Source organism: Bufo bufo, chromosome 5 (assembly GCF_905171765.1).
Source record: "Bufo bufo chromosome 5, aBufBuf1.1, whole genome shotgun sequence".
NCBI lineage: Eukaryota > Metazoa > Chordata > Amphibia > Anura > Bufonidae > Bufo > Bufo bufo.
In genome coordinates, this window is record NC_053393.1 from 369,181,589 (window position 1) to 369,201,232 (window position 19,644).

At 43.9% G+C, this 19,644-nt stretch overlaps 1 pseudogene; it reads right to left on the bottom strand.

The window, feature by feature from the left end:
- On the bottom strand, window positions 1-582 carry LOC121002528 (annotated as a pseudogene).
- Window positions 583-19,644: the final 19,062 nt, after the last annotated feature.

The window sequence follows — 19,644 nt, forward strand, 5'->3', positions numbered from 1 at the left end:
TCACGCAGGGCACAGGTTGTCTTATCGCCCTATAGCTTTCAGCTCAGCGAGTGTCTCGCTATAAATCTGGCGGTCGGAATTGATCTGCATCATCTTGGAGCTCATAATGCTGATGTATGACAGGCATCGGTCCCAAAAGGCCGTCCTTGAGCCCACCAGGAATGGTGTTTCTGGATACCCATTCTCATTGCCGGTGTAGCAGTGGGTGATGAAGTAGCAGGTCAGGACCGACACTTGAAGCTGTTCTACGCTGTCTGCCTCTGGGGAGATGAGGTCCCGGCATAGCATATAGAGGAAGACCACGCTGCCTGAGCTCAGGAAACTTACGGGTTGGTAACCCATAATAAGGAGATAGTTGTCGATATTTTTTAGCCATCCTATAGCCTGTGTAGGGGAAAGATCAAGCTTATAGCACCTCCGACGTAGAAAGAGTCCGAGGCACCTCAGGAGCTCACTGGACGGGGTGTAGAGCACAACACGCCTCTGAGATGATTGTACAGGGTCAATCAGACGCCGCTTGGCTGGTAAGTCGGGGCAGCAGTGGTGTCTCTTCCTGGACTTCTTAAGTGCATTGTCCGCCATCGTTTTATAGTATCTCTCACTCCCTTTAAAGACAAAAATCCATTATATATATACAACTCTAACAAGCCAATACATTAGAGACATTGAAATACCATGTAAGGCTCTAGTCACATAGCACAAGCAACGCTGTTCTCCCTCATAAAATTACAAGACCATGATTGGACATGATGGACCCCCAAGTCAGTGAGGTCTGTTGGACTCCGGTGGTTTCCATCATGGAAAGTACTTGTACGGATGTAGCAGGGTTAACACACATGCTTTATGAGACATGTTATCTAAATGCGTTAAGCAATTGCTTTTCAGGGGCTTTTGTTTCAAGATAACGCGATGAGTTAAGAAATTTGAGTTAAGAGTGTGTGTGTTACCTCTGCTACATCTGTATGTGATTCATGTTTCCTGGCATAAATTAAAGGATTATTCAATTCAGGACATTCATGGCATTTCCATAAGATATCCCATAAATGGTGATAGGTCCAGGTTTCACTACTAGGAGCTGCAACTTATTGAAGAACAAGGCCCCATCTTATAGCCACAGTGAATGGAGAGGTGGCCACAGACACTGAGCTCTCTCCATACAGTTCTATAAGAGTTCCGGGAGCTAAAAGTGCTCAACTATTTTCAGAACTCCCATAGAAATGGATGGAGAGAGCTGTAAATGCGTGGCCACCTATCAGACACTCAATGCTGTATGGTTTTCAGACACACTGCAAAAGTAAGTGGCACAAGTGCACCATGTCACCTAAGGGTATATTCACACATAGCAGTGGATTTTCAATTAGAGCTGAGGGAAAACATCATTAAAAAGAACACAAGGTTTTTCCATGTTTTTTCGAGGAGATAATCGACTTCATGTTTCTGACAGGTGAAACACATTTATTTTACGCTTCACCTGTAAAAATTGCACAGCCAAATATCACATTGCAAAACCACAGCAAATTACTGTAAAACTGCGGTTCTGCCGATGCGACTTTAACTGCAAATCCATTGCTATGTGTGAATACATCCTGAGTGTTTACTTCCAGGGAATAAAACCTGTCCTGGTCATGTGACACATACACATATATGATAGAGCCGTGTGCCCAACACATGTCCGGCACAGATTTTTATCCACTGGAAATAAACAATGAGGTTTCTATTGAATGACAGCATGCAGAGATCTTATAAAAATGTGCAAGGAATTAATTCCAAAAGTATATTGAAACATTTAACCCTACGTTACCAGAGAAATGTAAACCAGTAAGTTCTAGAACTGCTTATAAAACAATTGCGCGTGGCCTTGTTGTCATGGTAACACCAGCTTTCCTACATAGTCAAATGGACATGGTTTTTAAATTGATAATTTTCAATGATATTTAAAGGGGTTGGCCACTATACAAGTACTTTCCACTATATAGTGGGAGGTAGGGTAAAAAAGAGTTTCCTAATATACTTTATTCAAAAAATCTGAATGGTAATGTTTTTATAATGAGCCCCGCCTCCTCAGCCCCGATCTGCGTGCAGCCAGTTCGTTCATGGCTTTATTCTAACTGCACATGCGCTGATTCGCCTAATAAGAGCAGCACATGCCCAGTCTGCCCCTGCCTCTGGCGCGCTCCCTGTTTCGACTCTGTCAGAGTTCGGAGCGGGAAGAAAAGAAAGAGGACTTCGGGGATCAGACGCGCTCTTGGCCAAAGACATTTTACTTTTATGTAACAAGTTAGTTGCCAACAGTTAAATGCAGGATTTGTCTGATTGTCCAAGAGTCGGACAAAATTCAAGCTGTCCAAAAATGTTAGCCACCGCTAGGGGGAGCTACTGCATACATACTTATATTGCTCACTTTAAGATCAATAGGAGCTGTCTACATATGTATACTGTGACGTTGGCATTAAGTACATGAACTTACAGGGTAGTGACCTATAGGTGGCACTAGAGAGGCGGGTTTCTCGTTTCTAGAGGAGAACCATTTTGCATAGAAAACTAAACCCAATGGAGGAAATGAACATTATTTTTTGTTTTCTGGTGCTCAAAAGTAATTTGTGACTTTTTCCAATTTTATGCTCCCAAAGATTTTTTATTTGTGCCAGAACCTGGAGTAAATTACAGCACAAACCTGCATCAGCTCATAGCCGGCACGGCTTTGCTTTCTGCCGCATGATGGAATGATCAGAAAGATGCGCCAAATTTATAAAAAGACATGCCTGTTAATATCTGTGGCGCTCCTCACTACAGCACATTACATATTAATAGTAGTGTATGAGACAAGTCTTAATAACTTTCCCCCAGTATCTGATTAGATATATTACGCTATATTACACTTATTATACTTTACCGTTTCAGCTCCGGAGATCTGTTTCCAGAGATATCGCAGTAATCGCACGGTAGGTAAATGTTCACTTCACCTGTAATGTGTGACATGTGAGGAAAAGCTGCTTGTAATTCACAAATGTTCTAGGTGTCCGTGTTCTAGAACCAAGTACACAACAATAGAACAGTCTGGTTGCTATGACAACATCACCTCTCATAGTTACTGCAGTAGTTTTTGTTTTTTTCTTAAAGTGACGCTATCATCTTTAATTGGAAATCTTTTTAACCCCTCCAGGATATGGCTTACTTTTGTCGCAATAATGTTAATACTTTTGCACAATAAATTCACTTTTAAAGAAAAACCATATTCTGAGAGCCTTAAGTTTTGGGATCGAGTTGAGCGGACACCTGGATGTTCTGCTTCAACGGGTTTGGCCGAACTTCACAAAAAAGTTCGAGTTCAGGATCCGAACTTGAACCCGAACCCGAACCCTATTGAAGTCAATGGGGACCTGAACTTTTGAGCACTAAAATGGCTGTAAAAATGTAATGGAAAGGGCTAGAGAGCTGCAAATGCCAGCAAAATGTGGTTAAGAGCATGGCAAGTGCTCTGCAAACAAATGTGGATAGGGAAATGACTTTAACCCCTTAAGGACTTAGGACGTACCGGTACGGCATGGTTCCCGAATCCTTAAGGACCCATGACGTACCGGTACGTCATGGCTTTAATTTGCTATTCCGGCGCCGCGGGGGTTAATCGGAACGGGATTTCGGCTGAAATCATTCAGCCGGCATCCCGTAACAATGCAGGGGGGGGTCATTTGACCCCCCCGTATCGACGATCGCAGAAAACCGCAGGTCAATTCAGACCTGCGGTTTTCTGCGTTTCCGGTCCATTCGGGTGTCCTGTGACCCGATGAACCGGAAAAAGACTGCGATCGGTGGCGTTGGCCCTGGTGCTGAACGCTGCTGTCCAGGGTGCTGATTGGTGCAGGGGAGAGAGGCGCGAGATTCAAACTTCCTGCGCTCCTCTCTCCCCTCCTCTTCCTGTCCAGCACCCTGACCGTGCAGCACCGTCCAGCGTCCAGCTCCTGAGTCCCCCTAATCGTAGTCCATCACCCTCCTGCACCCATCGCCACCCAGGTAGGTTAGGGTCAGTGAGGGAGAGGCACCGTTAGGAAGGGAAAGAAGGGAAAAGTTAAAAAAAAAAAAAAACTTTTACTAAACTTTCTTTTCTTTCTTTCTGATCCATCTATCAGACCCCAGACCCCCCCCTGCCACTTGCCCCCCCCACCAGCCCCCTATGACCGGCTGTATAAGATACGGCCGGTCATCGATCACTTTGGGGCCACATTTCAGCAGGCCTACGTACCTGGAAGGGAGGTCGCGGTTGATGAGTCTCTCGTTGCGTTCAAGGGGAGACTCAGTTTCCGCCAATATATTCCCACAAAGCGGGCGAGGTATGGCGTGAAGCTATACAAAATTTGTGAGAGTACCTCAGGGTACACTTACAAATTTCGTGTGTACGAGGGGCGAGATTCCCGGATTCAACCCCCAGAATGTCCCCCCACTCTGGGTGTTACCGGGAAACTCGTGTGGGACCTTATGTACCCACTGCTGGATAACGGTTACCACTTGTACGTGGACAACTTTTATACCAGCATTCCCTTGTTCAGGTCCCTTGCCGCCAGATCCACGTTCGCTTGTGGGACCGTGCGGAAAAATCAACGCGGCCTCCCTGCCCACCCCCTCCAGGTACCTATCCCCAGGGGTGAGACCCGTGCACTTACCAGTGGAAACCTGTTGCTGGTCAGATATAAGGACAAGAGGGATGTCCTTATGCTGTCCACAATCCACGGTAACAGCACCACCCCAGTCCCTGTGCGAGGTACCGCGGCAACGGTCCTCAAGCCCGATTGTATCGTCGACTACAATCGGTATATGGGAGGAGTTGATCTCTCTGATCAAGTCCTCAAGCCATATAATGCCATGCGCAAAACCCGGGCATGGTACAAAAAAGTTGCGGTCTACTTGGTACAGGTTGCCATGTACAACTCTTTTGTACTATCCCGAAGCGCTGGCAGCACAGGGACATTCCTCCAATTCTATGAGGCAGTCCTCAAAGACCTGATCTTTTCGGACCGGGAAAGAGCAGGCCGGAGTACCTCGGGAATTGGAGGCGCCCGGATCGTCCATGGCCAACACTTTCCAGGTGTGGTCCCCCATACTGGAAAGAAGGGACGAACCCAAAAAAGATGCAGAGTGTGTCACAAGAGGGGGATACGGAAGGACACCACTACTCAATGTGACACGTGCCCCGATCATCCGGGCCTCTGCATTATCAATTGCTTCAGGGAGTATCACACTTCCATGGAGTACTAAATTTTTATAATCCCCAACAGTCCACTAGAGAACATAAAAAACTATGGCTCTCAGACTTTGGAGACACGGAAACAATTTTTTTTCCCCAAAAAAATATTAGTTTTAGAGCGGGCATCCGCAAACTGCGGCCCTCCAGATGTTGTAAAACTATAACTCCCAGCATGCCCAGACAACCTACAGCCATCAGCAGGGCATGGTGGGAATTGTAGTTTTACAACATCTGGAGGGCCGCAGTTTTTAGGATGCCTGCTTAGTGTCTCCAAAGTCTGAGAGCCATACATATTGGGCATCGTCGCGTGCGTAAAAGTCGTCGCTATAAAAATAACTTTTGACCAAACGCCTCGGATGAACGGTGTTAAAAATATAAAATAAAAACGGTGCCAAAACACCCATTTTTGGGCAAAATTTCCATTTGAATCCTTTTTGCCGGTAATAAAGCAAGGGTTAACAGCCAAACAAAACTCAATATTTATGGCCCTGATTCTGTAGTTTGCAGAAACACCCCATATGTGGTCGTAAATGGCTATATAGCCGCACGGCAGGGCATAGAACGAAGGGAACTCCATACGGTTTCTGGAAGGCAGATTTTGATGGACAGTTTTTTCTTTGACACCATGTTCCATTAGAAGCCCCCCCTGATGTAGCCTAGACTAGAAACTCCAAAAAAGTGACCCCATCTAAGAAACTACACCCCTCAAGGTATTCAAAAGTTACTTTACAAACTATGTTAACCCTTTAGGTGTTCCACAAAACTAAATAGCGAATGTAGAAACAATTTTTAATTTTTTTTTTTGTTACATTGCCTCAAAAAAGAGTAATGAAGAGCAACTAAAAATCATATTTACCCCTAAAATAGTCCCAAAACAACAACCACCTGATCCCGTAGTTTCCTAGATGGGGTCACTTTTATGGAGTTTCTACTCTAGGGGTGCATCAGGGGGCTTGAAAGGGTACATGATGTAAATAAACCAGTCCAGCAAAATCTGCCTTCCAAAAACCATATGACGTTCCCCTTCTTCTATGTCCTGCCGTTTAGCCAAATAGTAGTTTACGACCACATATGGGGTGTTTCTGCAAACTACAGAATCAGGGCAACCCATTTTAAGTTTTGTTTGGCAGTTAACCCTTGTTTTACTCCTGGAATAAATTGATTATATTGGAAAATTTTCCAAAAAATAGAAATTTCTAAATTGTTTCTCCATCTGCCAATAACTCTTGTGGAGCACCTAAAGGGTTAACAAAGTTTGTAAACCCAGTTTTGAATACCTTGAGGGGTGTACTTTCTTAGATGGAGTCACTTTTTTGAAATTTCTATTCTAGGGGTGCAACAGGGGGCTTCAAATGGGACATGGTATAAACAAAACCAGTCCTGCAAAATCTGCCTTCCAAAACCCATATGGTGTTCCCCTCCTTCTATGTGCTCCCGTTTGGCCAAACAGTAGTTTACAACCACATATGGGGTGTTTTTGCAAACTACAGAATCAGGGCAACCCATTTTGAGTTTTGTTTGGCAGTTAACCCCTGTTTTACTCCTGGAAAAAATTGATTATATTGGAAAATTTTCCAAAAAATTGAAATTTCTAAATTGTTTCTCCATCTGCCAATAACTCTTGTGGAGCACCTAAAGGGTTAACAAAGTTTGTAAACCCAGATTTGAATACCTTGAGGGGTGTACTTTCTTAGATGGAGTCACTTTTTTGAAATTTCTATTCTAGGGGTGCAACAGGGGGCTTCAAATGGGACATGGTATAAACAAAACCAGTCCTGCAAAATCTGCCTTCCAAAACCCATATGGTGTTCCCCTCCTTCTATGTGCTCCCGTTTGGCCAAACAGTAGTTTACGACCACATATGGGGTGTTTTTGCAAACTACAGAATCAGGGCAACCCATTTTGAGTTTTGTTTGGCAGTTAACCCCTGTTTTACTCCTGGAAAAAATTGATTATATTGGAAAATTTTCCAAAAAATTGAAATTTCTAAATTGTTTCTCCATCTGCCAATAACTCTTGTGGAGCACCTAAAGGGTTAACAAAGTTTGTAAGCCCAGTTTTGAATACCTTGAGGGGTGTACTTTCTTAGATGGAGTCACTTTTTTGAAATTTCTATTCTAGGGGTGCAACAGGGGGCTTCAAATGGGACATGGTATAAACAAAACCAGTCCTGCAAAATCTGCCTTCCAAAACCCATATGATGTTCCCCTTCTTCTATGTGCTCCCGTTCGGCCAAACAGTAGTTTACAACCACATATGGGGTGTTTCTGCAAACTACAGAATCGGGGCAACCCATTTTGAGTTTTGTTTGGCAGTTAACCCTTGTTTTACTCCTGGAAAAAATTGATTATATTGGAAAATTTTCCAAAAAATTTAAATTTCAAAATTGTTTCTCCATCTGCCATTAACTCTTGTGGAAGACCTAAAGGGTTAATAAAGTTTGAAAAAACAGTTTTGAATACCTTGAGGGGTGTAGTTTCTAGAATGGGGTCATTTTTGGGAGGTTTCTATTATCTAAGCCTCACAATATGACTTCAAACCTGAACTGGTCCATAAAAAGTGGGATTTTGAAGATTTCTGAAAATTTCAAAATTTGCTTCTAAACTTCTAAGCCTTGTAACATCCCCAAAAAATAAAATATCATTCCCAAAATGCTGCAAACATGAAGTAGACATATGGGGAATGTAAAGTCATCACAATTTTTGGGGGTATTACTATGTATTACAGAGGTAGAGAAACTGAAACTTTGAAATTTGCTAATTTTTCAAAATTTTCGGTAAAAATTGTATTTTTTTATGCAAAAAAATTTACTTTTTTGACCCAATTTTAGCAGTGTCATGAAGTACAATATGTGACGAAAAAACAATCTCAGAACGGCCTGGGTAAGTCAAAGCGTTTTAAAGTTATGAGCACTTAAAGTGACACTGGTCAGATTTGCAAAAAATGGCCAAGTCCTTAAGGTGAAATAGGGCCGAGTCCTTAAGGGGTTAAATAACATAAAATACATAAAAAAAAAAAAAATCTTGATCTAGGAGGACGAGGTCCATATGGAGTAGGATGTTGAGGAGGCGGTGGAAGCGGCGGTGGAGGACGAGGATGTAGCCTAAACAGTTTTTTTGTTTTAAATTTTTATTTATTTTTTTTAAATTAGGGTACACCCTAAAACATTGGGAAATATAACCTGTGATAACCCCCTCCAGTCGTGCTAGACACATGTTCAGACAATACACTGGCTGCAGGGCAGGCCAGCACCTCCGAGGCGTAAAGGGAAAGCTCAGGCCATGTGCCCAATTTGGAGACCCAGAAGTTGAAGGGGGCAGACCCATCATTCAGTACATGTAGGCGTGTGCATACATACTGCTCCACCATGCTGCATGTCCCCGTGATGTCCACGATCCAATTGGATATCTTCTCTAACCCTAACCCGAACCCCATTAAAGTCAATAGGGACCCAAACTTTGGAGCACTAAAATGGCTCTAAAAAAGTAATGGAAAGGGCTAGAGGGCTGCAAAAGACAGCAAAATGTGGTTAAGAGCATGGCAAGTGCTCTGCAAACAAAAGTGGATAGGGAAATGACTTTAAATAACATAAAATACGTAAAAATAAAAAATAATAATCTTGATCTAGGAGGACGAGGTCCATATGGAGTAGGAGGTTGAGGAGGCGGTGTATGTGGCGGTGTAGGTGGAAGCGGCGGTGGATGAGGAGGAGGTAGCCTACACAGTTTTTTGGTTTCAAATTTATTTTTATTTTTTTAAATTAGGGTACACCCTAAAACATTGGGAAATATAACCTGTGATAACCCCCTCCAGTCGTTCTAGACATATGTTCAGACAATACACTGGCTGCAGGGCAGGCCAGCACCTCCAAGGCGTAAAGGGCAAGCTCAGGCCATGTGCCCAATTTGGTGACCCAGAAGTTGAAGGGGGCAGACCCATCATTCAGTACGTGTAGGCGTGTGCATACATACTGCTCTACCATGTCGCACGTCCCCGTGATGTCCTCGATCCAATTGGATATCTTCTCTATCAACTTTCGATGTTCTTTTATGCGCCTACTATGGTGATCAAGGGTGGCGGGGATTCAGGGTTCCAGGCCGGAGAGGGAGTCTGAGAAAGGGATACCACATCCAAGGGAGGTCAATGGATGAAATTAAATGTAATCGAGCGGAAATGTGGGACAAAGTATTAAAGCATAAGCTTTCAAGTTAAGGAGGGGGCGCGCGGCAATTACCCACTCCCGACTCGAGGAGGTAGTGACGATAAATAACAATACAAGACTCTTAAGATGCTCTGTTATTGGAATGATTAATAAAAAATTATAGGGAATGACACTGCAGTATTTTGGATTTGGAAACGCTAGCCAGGAGAGGCCCTGCTGCCGCTTTGTTGACTCTAGCTAACTTCTGCCTGATCGCACGTCCCTGTGACGTCCACCATCCATTTGGATATCTTCTCTATAAACTTTCGATGTTCTTTTCTGAGCCTACCATGTTGATCACAGGTATCGGCGAATCAAGGTTCCACGCCGGAGAGGGAGTGTAAGAAAGAGAAACCATATCTAAGGGAGATAAATGGATTACATTTTTTTTTGATCGAGCGGAAATATGGGAAAAGTTATTGAAGCTCAAATGTGGGTCAAATTATTGAAGCGCAAATGTGGGACAAATTATTGAAGCGCAAATGTGGGACAAATTATTGAAGCGCAAATGTGGGACAAATTATTGAAGCGCAAATGTGGGACAAATTATTGAAGCGCAAATGTGGGACAAATTATTAAAGCGCAAATGTGGGACAAATTATTGAAGCGCAAATGTAGGACAACTTGTTAAAGTTTAAGCATTGAATAAAAGGAGGTGGCGCGCATCAATTAAAGAAGAATTTCTGAAAGTCACCTATGCAGAGCAGGGGTTTATTCACGTCCAAAATTGTAAAGTGTCAACCCAAGAATGTGACAGAAAAATTAGTGAAATTTATTAACCTGTCTACTTGGTAGAGCAGGGGTCTATGACAGAAAAAAATTGTTTAATGTCACCCGAAAATGTAAAAGAAAAATTTGTGAAATTTATTAAGCTGTCAACTAGGTAGAGGAGGGGTATATTACACTCAAATATTGGTGAATTTCACCTGAAAATGTAAAAGACAAATTTGTGAATTTTTTTAACCTGTTTACTAGGTATAGCAGTGGTACATCACACCCAAAAAATTGTGAATTTCACCCGAAAATGTAACAGACAATTTTCTGAATTTTTTTAACCTGTCTACTTGATATAGCAGTGGTACATCACACCCAAAAATTGGTGAATATTACCCGAAAATGTAGCAGACAAATTTGTGAATTTTTTTAACCTGTCTACTAGGTATAGCAGTGGTACATCACACCCAAAAATTGGTGAATTTCACCCGCAAAATGTAACAGACAAAGTAGTGAAATGACATAAAATAAAATACGTACAAATAAAAAAAAGAAATTTGATTTATGAGGTGGAGGTCCATATGGAGTAGGAGTTTGCGGAGGCGATGGACGTAGCGTTGTAAGTGGAAGCAGCGTTGGAGGAGGATGAGGTAGCCAACACTGTTTTTTGGTTAAATTTATTTTTTCAATTAGGGTACACTGCAAAAGATATATACAAAAATGGTATATCTCCATGCACCAGGTGTGTATGTGCAGAGATATACAGGGTGGGCCATTTATATGGATACACCTTAATAAAATGGGAATGGTTGGTGATATTAACTTCCTGTTTGTGGCACATTAGTATATGTGAGGGGGGAAACTTTTCAAGATGGGTGGTGACCATGGCGGCCATTTTGAAGTCGGCCATTTTGAATCCAACTTTTGTTTTTTCAATAGGAAGAGGGTCATGTGACACATCAAACGTATTGGGAATTTCACAAGAAAAACAATGGTGTGCTTGGTTTTAACGTAACTTTATTCTTTCATGAGTTATTTACAAGTTTCTGACCACTTACAAAATGTATCCAGTATCCTTAGTTTCAGGTGCTGCACATCTCGTATCTTCACAGCATAGACGATTGCCTTCAGATGATACGAGATGTGCAGCACCTGAAACTACGGATACTGGAAGCCTGTGCTAGCATTTCTCCTGCGGTGTTGCTATCAGTGTGTGAAGAGTGGGAGAAAAGGGTTGCATTGACAATCCAACACAATGGGCAGCACATTGAACACATTTTGTAAGTGGTCAGAAACTTGTAAATAACTCATGAAAGAATAAAGTTACGTTAAAACCAAGCACACCATTGTTTTTCTTGTGAAATTCCCAATAAGTTTGATGTGTCAAATGATCCTCTTCCTATTGAAAAAACAAAAGTTGGATTCAAAATGGCCAACTTCAAAATGGCCGCCATGGTCACCACCCATCTTGAAAAGTTTCCCCCCTCACATATACTAATGTGCCACAAACAGGAAGTTAATATCACCAACCATTCCCATTTTATTAAGGTGTATCCATATAAATGGCCCACCCTGTATATGTCACACCTCTAATTAACTTATTACCACTTGTGGACTGAGTATATAAAAAATTACTTTTACTATTAAATCGCTAAAAGCATAGGTGGTTGCAGTGGGACGTAACAAAACATACATACATATACACATATATTGCCACCATCTGGGGCCGCGGTAGGATAGTTATGGGTAGATCTTACCCCGTCCTGTAGACACACGACCAGTGGACAGTGGATAGCGTCAGTGCCCTGGTATGATGGTGGACACTGGTGACCAATGCTTCTGTGGGTATGGCAGTCTGGACACTCCTATAATGCCCTGGTCTAGAGCCCTCCCTATATGGATGGTTAGGGGCTATCCTCATAGACCTGCCTCAACGACACAGAGCACCCGCCCCGACAGGGGCGAATCCATACGGAACCTGTCCCTATAATGGGGCCTAGTCCCTGTAAAGCCCTTACTGTATAGCCCTACATGCCATGTTTCATTCTATAGAAATTGGAACTCATCAGGGGCTTATTGAAGTCAAAGGGTTTCTACAAAAACACAGAAAAAGACACGCAAAGAGACCGCGGTCACTAAATATGCTTAGTCATATAGACATTCAAGAGAAATTATGAAGTATGTATCCTCTACTTACTAATTCAGGATAAGTTTTCTTTGTAGGTTGGAGGATGTGCGGACGGTCAGTGGTACTCGTCCCTACAGGGGTATGGGAAAGTGTCCCCAAGATACCCTCGCCTCACCGCAAGATGCTAGGAGTGCGGAGATACAGCATGCCACGCCGTATCGCCTTTTAAATCTGGCGCCTCAGGCAGTTACCACCCCCTTTTTCCGCCTCCTCACACGGTGGAACGCACATGGAACGCACGCTGTTACTGTGCGCTCCATTTCCACCGGAAGTTGGCGTCACATGATCATTGGGGCTACCGGAAGCTCCGTGCATCTGTGTCTGTGTGTCCCCCGTTGCCAAGCAACCGGATGACGCCCAGGCACTGCGCACTCATATGCCGTCTCAAATGACAGACGGCAAATTTATTCAATACGATCATTCGAATATGAATTTCTTTGGCAAGTTTCTCATCAATACATGTGTCCGCACAAGGTTAGTTGTGGGATGCAGATGGGAGGAATATGTAAAACAGATTGTTATAGTCCTACATCAATTAGGTCATTCGGGCTTACATCATCATCAGTGGCTATTCAAATGAAGCAAGTATAACTCTGTTGCTCATTGAGGCCATTAGGGTATACAGTCTTCAAATAAAAAATCCATCTTGCCTCACACTGGAGGATTCTCTTATCCCAATCGCCGCATCTTAGTGGTGGTTTCACTTTTTCGATGCCCATAAAGGAGAGGCACCTCGAGTCCCCACCATGTTCAGTCCGTACATGGCGTGAGACAGAGGTGTCCCTACAATTATTGATGTCACTTATATGCTCCCCAATCCTCCTTCTCAGTTCCCTCTTTGTTTTGCCAACATATTCCTTGTTACAGGAGCATGTGATTTTATAGACAACTCCTACAGTCTTGCAGTTGATCAGGTCTCTAATGACATGTTTTCCCCGTATTGCTGCTCCTAAAGGATTTTCCACACTGCATGTACTTGCAGGCTATGCACCCACTACATCTGTAGTTGCCAAGTTTTAGGTGCTGGTTTTGGGGAAAAATGACTGTTCACCGTCCAATCACGTACACTTTTTCCCCTCCTGTATGTTATACTTGGATGTTCTTTTATGGTAGCACAGAGGTCGGGGTCCATTCTAAGTACATGCCAGTGTTTCGCAATTATTTCTCTTATGCCAGTAGAGGCCTCATTAAATGTACTGATCAAGCGTATCTCCTGTGCCTTTGTTAGAGACACATTGTCCCTGCTTGTTGTCTTAGAGAGCCTAGCACAAAACAAGAATATAACTATCAAGCCCTCTGACAAGGGTGGAAACACAGTCATTTTGGACACAGATAGTTATAAAACAATGTGTGATAAACTTCTGGCCCCACGCGCCTGCTATGAGATTTTGGAGGGGGACCCCACGGTAAAATACAAACAAGAACTCAGGAATATACTAGACACAGTAAAAAACAATAAACTAATCAGTCAGACTGAATATGACTTTCTCCTCCCACAGCACCCACAGATAGCAACATTCTACTGTCTCCCGAAAGTACATAAAGGGTATGACCCACTTAAAGGGCGCCCGATAGTTTCGGGCATAAATAGTCTAAGCCAAAATGTGGGAATCTACATAGATAGAATTTTGTCCCCCTTTGTGCAATCACTCCCCTCATATGTTAGGGACACAGGAGACCTTCTAAAACAGCTAGAGGGTATACATCTAGAGGAGGGGTGCATACTAAGCAGCATTGACGTGGAGGCCCTATATTCCACATGAATGGGGCCTACTTGTACTTAATAGGAACTACTTCCTCTTCAATGGCAAGTTTTACCACCAGCTCAGGGGCACCGCAATGGGGTGTTCATGCGCCCCATCGTATGCAAATTTGCTCCTGGGCTGGTGGGAAGACACCCTTGTCTTCTGTGACGAGATAATCCGCGAAGTCCATAATGTCCAGATATGGGCACGTTATATTGATGACATGCTAATTATCTGGAGGGGATGCTCAAAGTCTTTTTCCGAATGGGCAACTGGTCTCAATAGGAATCAGATTGGTCTATGTTTCACATCAGAGTGTGACGAGAAACGGTTGCCATTTTTGGACATCCTCATCATCAAAAACCAAGACGGTAGCCTTGAAACAACAATATTCCGCAAGCCGACGTCGACAAATTCCCTCCTGAGGTGGGACAGCTGTCATCCTTTCCCCCTCAGGAGGGGGATCCCTCGAGGTCAATATCTAAGGTTAAGGAGGAATTGCTCCAAAGATGCAGAATTTCAGAAACAAGCAGCAACCCTGAAAAAACGATTCACGGATCGGGGTTACCCCATTGGCACGCTAACACCAGCCTATCAGGCTGCAAAAGCCCGTGATCGTAGCTCCCTTCTTACCCCCAAAAAGACAACAAGCAGGGACAAAAGGCACAGGCACAGGAGATACGCTTGATCAGTACATTTAATGAGGCCTCTACTGGCATAAGAGAAATAATTGCGAAACACTGGCATGTACTTAGAATGGACCCCGACCTCTGTGCTACCATAAAAGAACATCCAAGTATAACATACAGGAAGGGAAAAAGTGTACGTGACTGGACGGTGAACAGTCATTTTTCCCCAAAACCAGCACCTAAAACTTGGCTGGAAAAAGGAATCCATGGCAACTAGAGATGTAGTGGGTGCGTAGCCTGCAAATACATGCAGTGTGGAAAATCCTTTAGGAGCAGCAATACGGGGAAAACATATGTCATTAGAGACCTGATCAACTGCAAGACTGTAGGAGTTGTCTATAAAATCACATGCTCCTGTAACAAGGAATATGTTGGCAAAACAAAGAGGGAACTGAGAAGGAGGATTGGGGAGCATATAAGTGACATCAATAATTGTAGGGACACCTCTGTCCGTTCAGTACGGACTGAACATGGTGGGGACTCGAGGTGCCTCTCCTTTATGGGCATCGAAAAAGTGAAACCACCACTAAGATGCGGCGATTGGGATAAGAGAATCCTCCAGTGTGAGGCAAGATGGATTTTTTATTTGAAGACTGTATACCCTAATGGCCTCAATGAGCAACAGAGTTATACTTGCTTCATTTGAATAGTTACTGATGATGATGTACCGTATATACTCGAGTATAAGCCGACCCGAGTATAAGCCGAGGCCCCTAATTTTACCCCCAAAAAATGGGAAAAATTATTGACTCGAGTATAAGACTAGGGTGGGAAATGCAGCTATAATGTAGAGTGTATGTGTATATAATGCACACACTCTACATTATATACACACATCTGCAAGAGGGTGACTCAGATTGATGGGAGTCTGACTCTGACTCCCTGTATTTAATGCAGAGTGTGTGCATTATATACACACACACTCTGCATTAAATACAGGCAGCCATCCACAGATCTCCCCCCTAAACAGTGCCATCCACAGATCCCCCCTAAACAGTGCCATCCACAGATCCCCCCTAAACAGTGCCATCCACAGATCCCCCCTCCCCTAAACAGTGCCATGATGGCACTGTTTAGGGGAGGGGGGGATCTGTGGATGGCACTGTAGGGGGATCTGTGGATGGCACTGCCATCCACAGATCCCCCTACAGTGCCATCCACAGATCCCCCTTCCCGACGCTCACAGCAGTATATTTATAAACTACCGTAATCAGTACTTTAAACTTTAATCATTGCTCATTGCTGAGCTTTCGATTCTTACTTTGTCTAATAGCTCCGGTAATAGCAGGCAGTGCGGGGAGCGGCGCTCACTCACTGACGTCACGCGCCTGCTCTTCTCACTAGGCGGCGCAGGCGCGTGACGTCAGTGAGTGAGCGCCGCCCCCCGCACTGCCTGCTATTACCGGAGCTATTAGACAAAGTAAGATAGCCAAATAAATAATCCAGGGGCCTGGTCGCAATTGGGACCGCTGCGACCCCTATAGCTACGCCACTGTTGGTCTGTATTATGGCAATGTAAGTTGCCATAATACAGACCTAGACTCGAGTATAAGACGAGGGGGCTTTTTGAGCACAAAAATATGTGCCAAAAAACTCGTCTTATACTCGAGTATATACGGCAAGCCCGAATGATCTAATTGATGTAGGACTATAACAATCTGTTTTACATATTCCTCCCATCTGCATCCCACAACTAACCTTGTGCGGACACATGTATTGATGAGAAACTTGCCAAAGAAATTCATAATCGAATGATCGTTTTGAATAAATTTGCCGTCCGGCACTTGAGACGGCATATGAGTGCGCAGTGTCTGGGCGTCATCCGGTTGCTTGGCAATGGGGGACGCACAGACACAGACACACGGAGCTTCCGGTAGCCCCAATGATCATGTGACGCCAACTTCCGGTGGAAATGGAGCGCACAGTAACAGTGTGCGTTCCATGTGCGTTCCACCCTGTGAGGAGGCGGAAGAAGGGGGTGGTAACTGCCTGAGGCGCCGGATTTAAAAGGTGATACGGCGTGGCATGCTGTATCTCCGCACTCCTAGCATCTTGCGGTGAGGCGAGGGTATCTTGGGGACACTTTCCCATACCCCTGTAGGGACGAGTACCACTGACCGTCCGCACATCCTCCAACCTACAAAGAAAACTTATCCTGAAGTAGTAAGTAGAGGATACATACTTAATAATTTCTCTTGAATGTCTATATGACTAAGCATATTTAGTGACCGCGGTCTCTTTGCGTGTCTTTTTTTGTGTTTTTGTAGAAACCCTTTGACTTCAATAAGCCCCTGATGAGTTCCAATTTCTATGGAATGAAACATGGCATGTAGGGCTATACAGTAAGGGCTTTACAGGGACTAAGCCCCATTATAGGGACAGGTTCCGTATGGGGTCGCCAGTGTCGGGGCGGGTGCTCTGTGTCGTTGAGGCAGGTCTATGAGGATAGCCCCTAACCATCCATATAGGGAGGGCCCTAGACCAGGGCATTATAGGAGTGTCCAGACTGCCATACCCACAGAAGCATTGGTCACCAGTGTCCACCATCATACCAGGGCACTGACGCTGTCCACTGTCCACTGGTCGTGTGTCTACAGGACGGGGTAAGATCTACCCATAACTATCCTACCGCGGCCCCAGATGGTGGCAATATACAGGGAGTGCAGAATTATTAGGCAAGTTGTATTTTTGAGGATTAATTTTATTATTGAACAACAACCATGTTCTCAATGAACCCAAAAAACTCATTAATATCAAAGCTGAATATTTTTGGAAGTAGTTTTTAGTTTGTTTTTAGTTTTAGCTATTTTAGGAGGATATCTGTGTGTGCAGGTGACTATTACTGTGCATAATTATTAGGCAACTTAACAAAAAACAAATATATACCCATTTCAATTATTTATTTTTACCAGTGAAACCAATATAACATCTCAACATTCACAAATATACATTCTGACATTCAAAAACAAAACAAAAACAAATCAGTGACCAATATAGCCACCTTTCTTTGCAAGGACACTCAAAAGCCTGCCATCCATGGATTCTGTCAGTGTTTTGATCTGTTCACCATCAACATTGCGTGCAGCAGCAACCACAGCCTCCCAGACACTGTTCAGAGAGGTGTACTGTTTTCCCTCCTTGTAAATATCACATTTGATGATGGACCACAGGTTCTCAATGGGGTTCAGATCAGGTGAACAAGGAGGCCATGTCATTAGATTTTCTTCTTTTATACCCTTTCTTGCCAGCCACGCTGTGGAGTACTTGGACGCGTGTGATGGAGCATTGTCCTGCATTAAAATCATGTTTTTCTTGAAGGATGCAGACTTCTTCCTGTACCACTGCTTGAAGAAGGTGTCTTCCAGAAACTGGCAGTAGACCTGGGAGTTGAGCTTGACTCCATTCTCAACCCGAAAAGGCCCCACAAGCTCATCTTTGATGATACCAGCCCAAACCAGTACTCCACCTCCACCTTGCTGGCGTCTGAGTCGGACTGGAGCTCTCTGCCCTTTACCAATCCAGCCACGGGCCCATCCATCTGGCCCATCAAGACTCACTCTCATTTCATCAGTCCATAAAACCTTAGAAAAATCAGTCTTGAGATATTTCTTGGCCTAGTCTTGACGTTTCAGCTTGTGTGTCTTGTTCAGTGGTGGTCGTCTTTCAGCCTTTCTTACCTTGGCCATGTCTCTGAGTATTGCACACCTTGTGCTTTTGGGCACTCCAGTGATGTTGCAGCTCTGAAATATGGCCAAACTGGTGGCAAGTGGCATCTTGGCAGCTGCACGCTTGACTTTTCTCAGTTCATGGGCAGTTATTTTGCGCCTTGGTTTTTCCACACGCTTCTTGCGACCCTGTTGACTATTTTGGATGAAACGCTTGATTGTTCGATGATCACGCTTCAGAAGCTTTGCAATTTTAAGAGTGCTGCATCCCTCTGCAAGATATCTCACTATTTTTGACTTTTCTGAGCCTGTCAAGTCCTTCTTTTGACCCATTTTGCCAAAGGAAAGGAAGTTGCCTAATAATTATGCACACCTAATATAGGGTGTTGATGTAATTAGACCACACCCCTTCTCATTACAGAGATGCACATCACCTAATATGCTTAATTGGTAGTAGGCTTTCGAGCCTATACAGCTTGGAGTAAGACAACATGCATAAAGAGGATGATGTGGTCAAAATACTCATTTGCCTAATAATTCTGCACGCAGTGTATGTGTATATGTATGTATGTTTTGTTACGTCCCACTGCAACCACCTATGCTTTTAGCGATTTAATAGTAAAAGTTATTTTTTATATACTCAGTCCACATGTGGTAATAAGTACACTGCAAAAGAGTGTGAAATATCCAAAATACAAGAATGAGCATTTGCGCTGTAGTATAACAATGGCTGGTTAAGGCCGATATACATGTCTATTCTGCACAAGGTACGGACAAGTCCTGTGGGATACATGCCTGGTTCATTTTAATGAACGTGAGCTTGTCCACATTGGCTTGTCTGTGATGATGCCCCCTGTCGTGCTAAACACAGGTTCAGATAATACACTGGCTGCGGGGCAGGCCAGCACCTCCAAGGCGTAAAGGGCAAGCTCAGGCCATGTGCCTAATTTGGAGACCCAGAAGTAGAAGGGAGCAGACCCTTCATTCAGTACGTGTAGGCGTGTGCACACATACTGCTCCACCATGTTGGTGAAATGCTGCCTGCTGCTAAGACGTTCCATATCAGCTGGTGGTGCTTGTTGTTGTGGCGTGCTGAAAAAGCTTTTCCACATTTCAGCCATGCTAACCCTGCCTTCTGAGGTGCTGGCGGTGCCCCAGCTGTGTTGGCGACCTCTTCCTCTGCCTTCGCCTTGTGCTTCCACT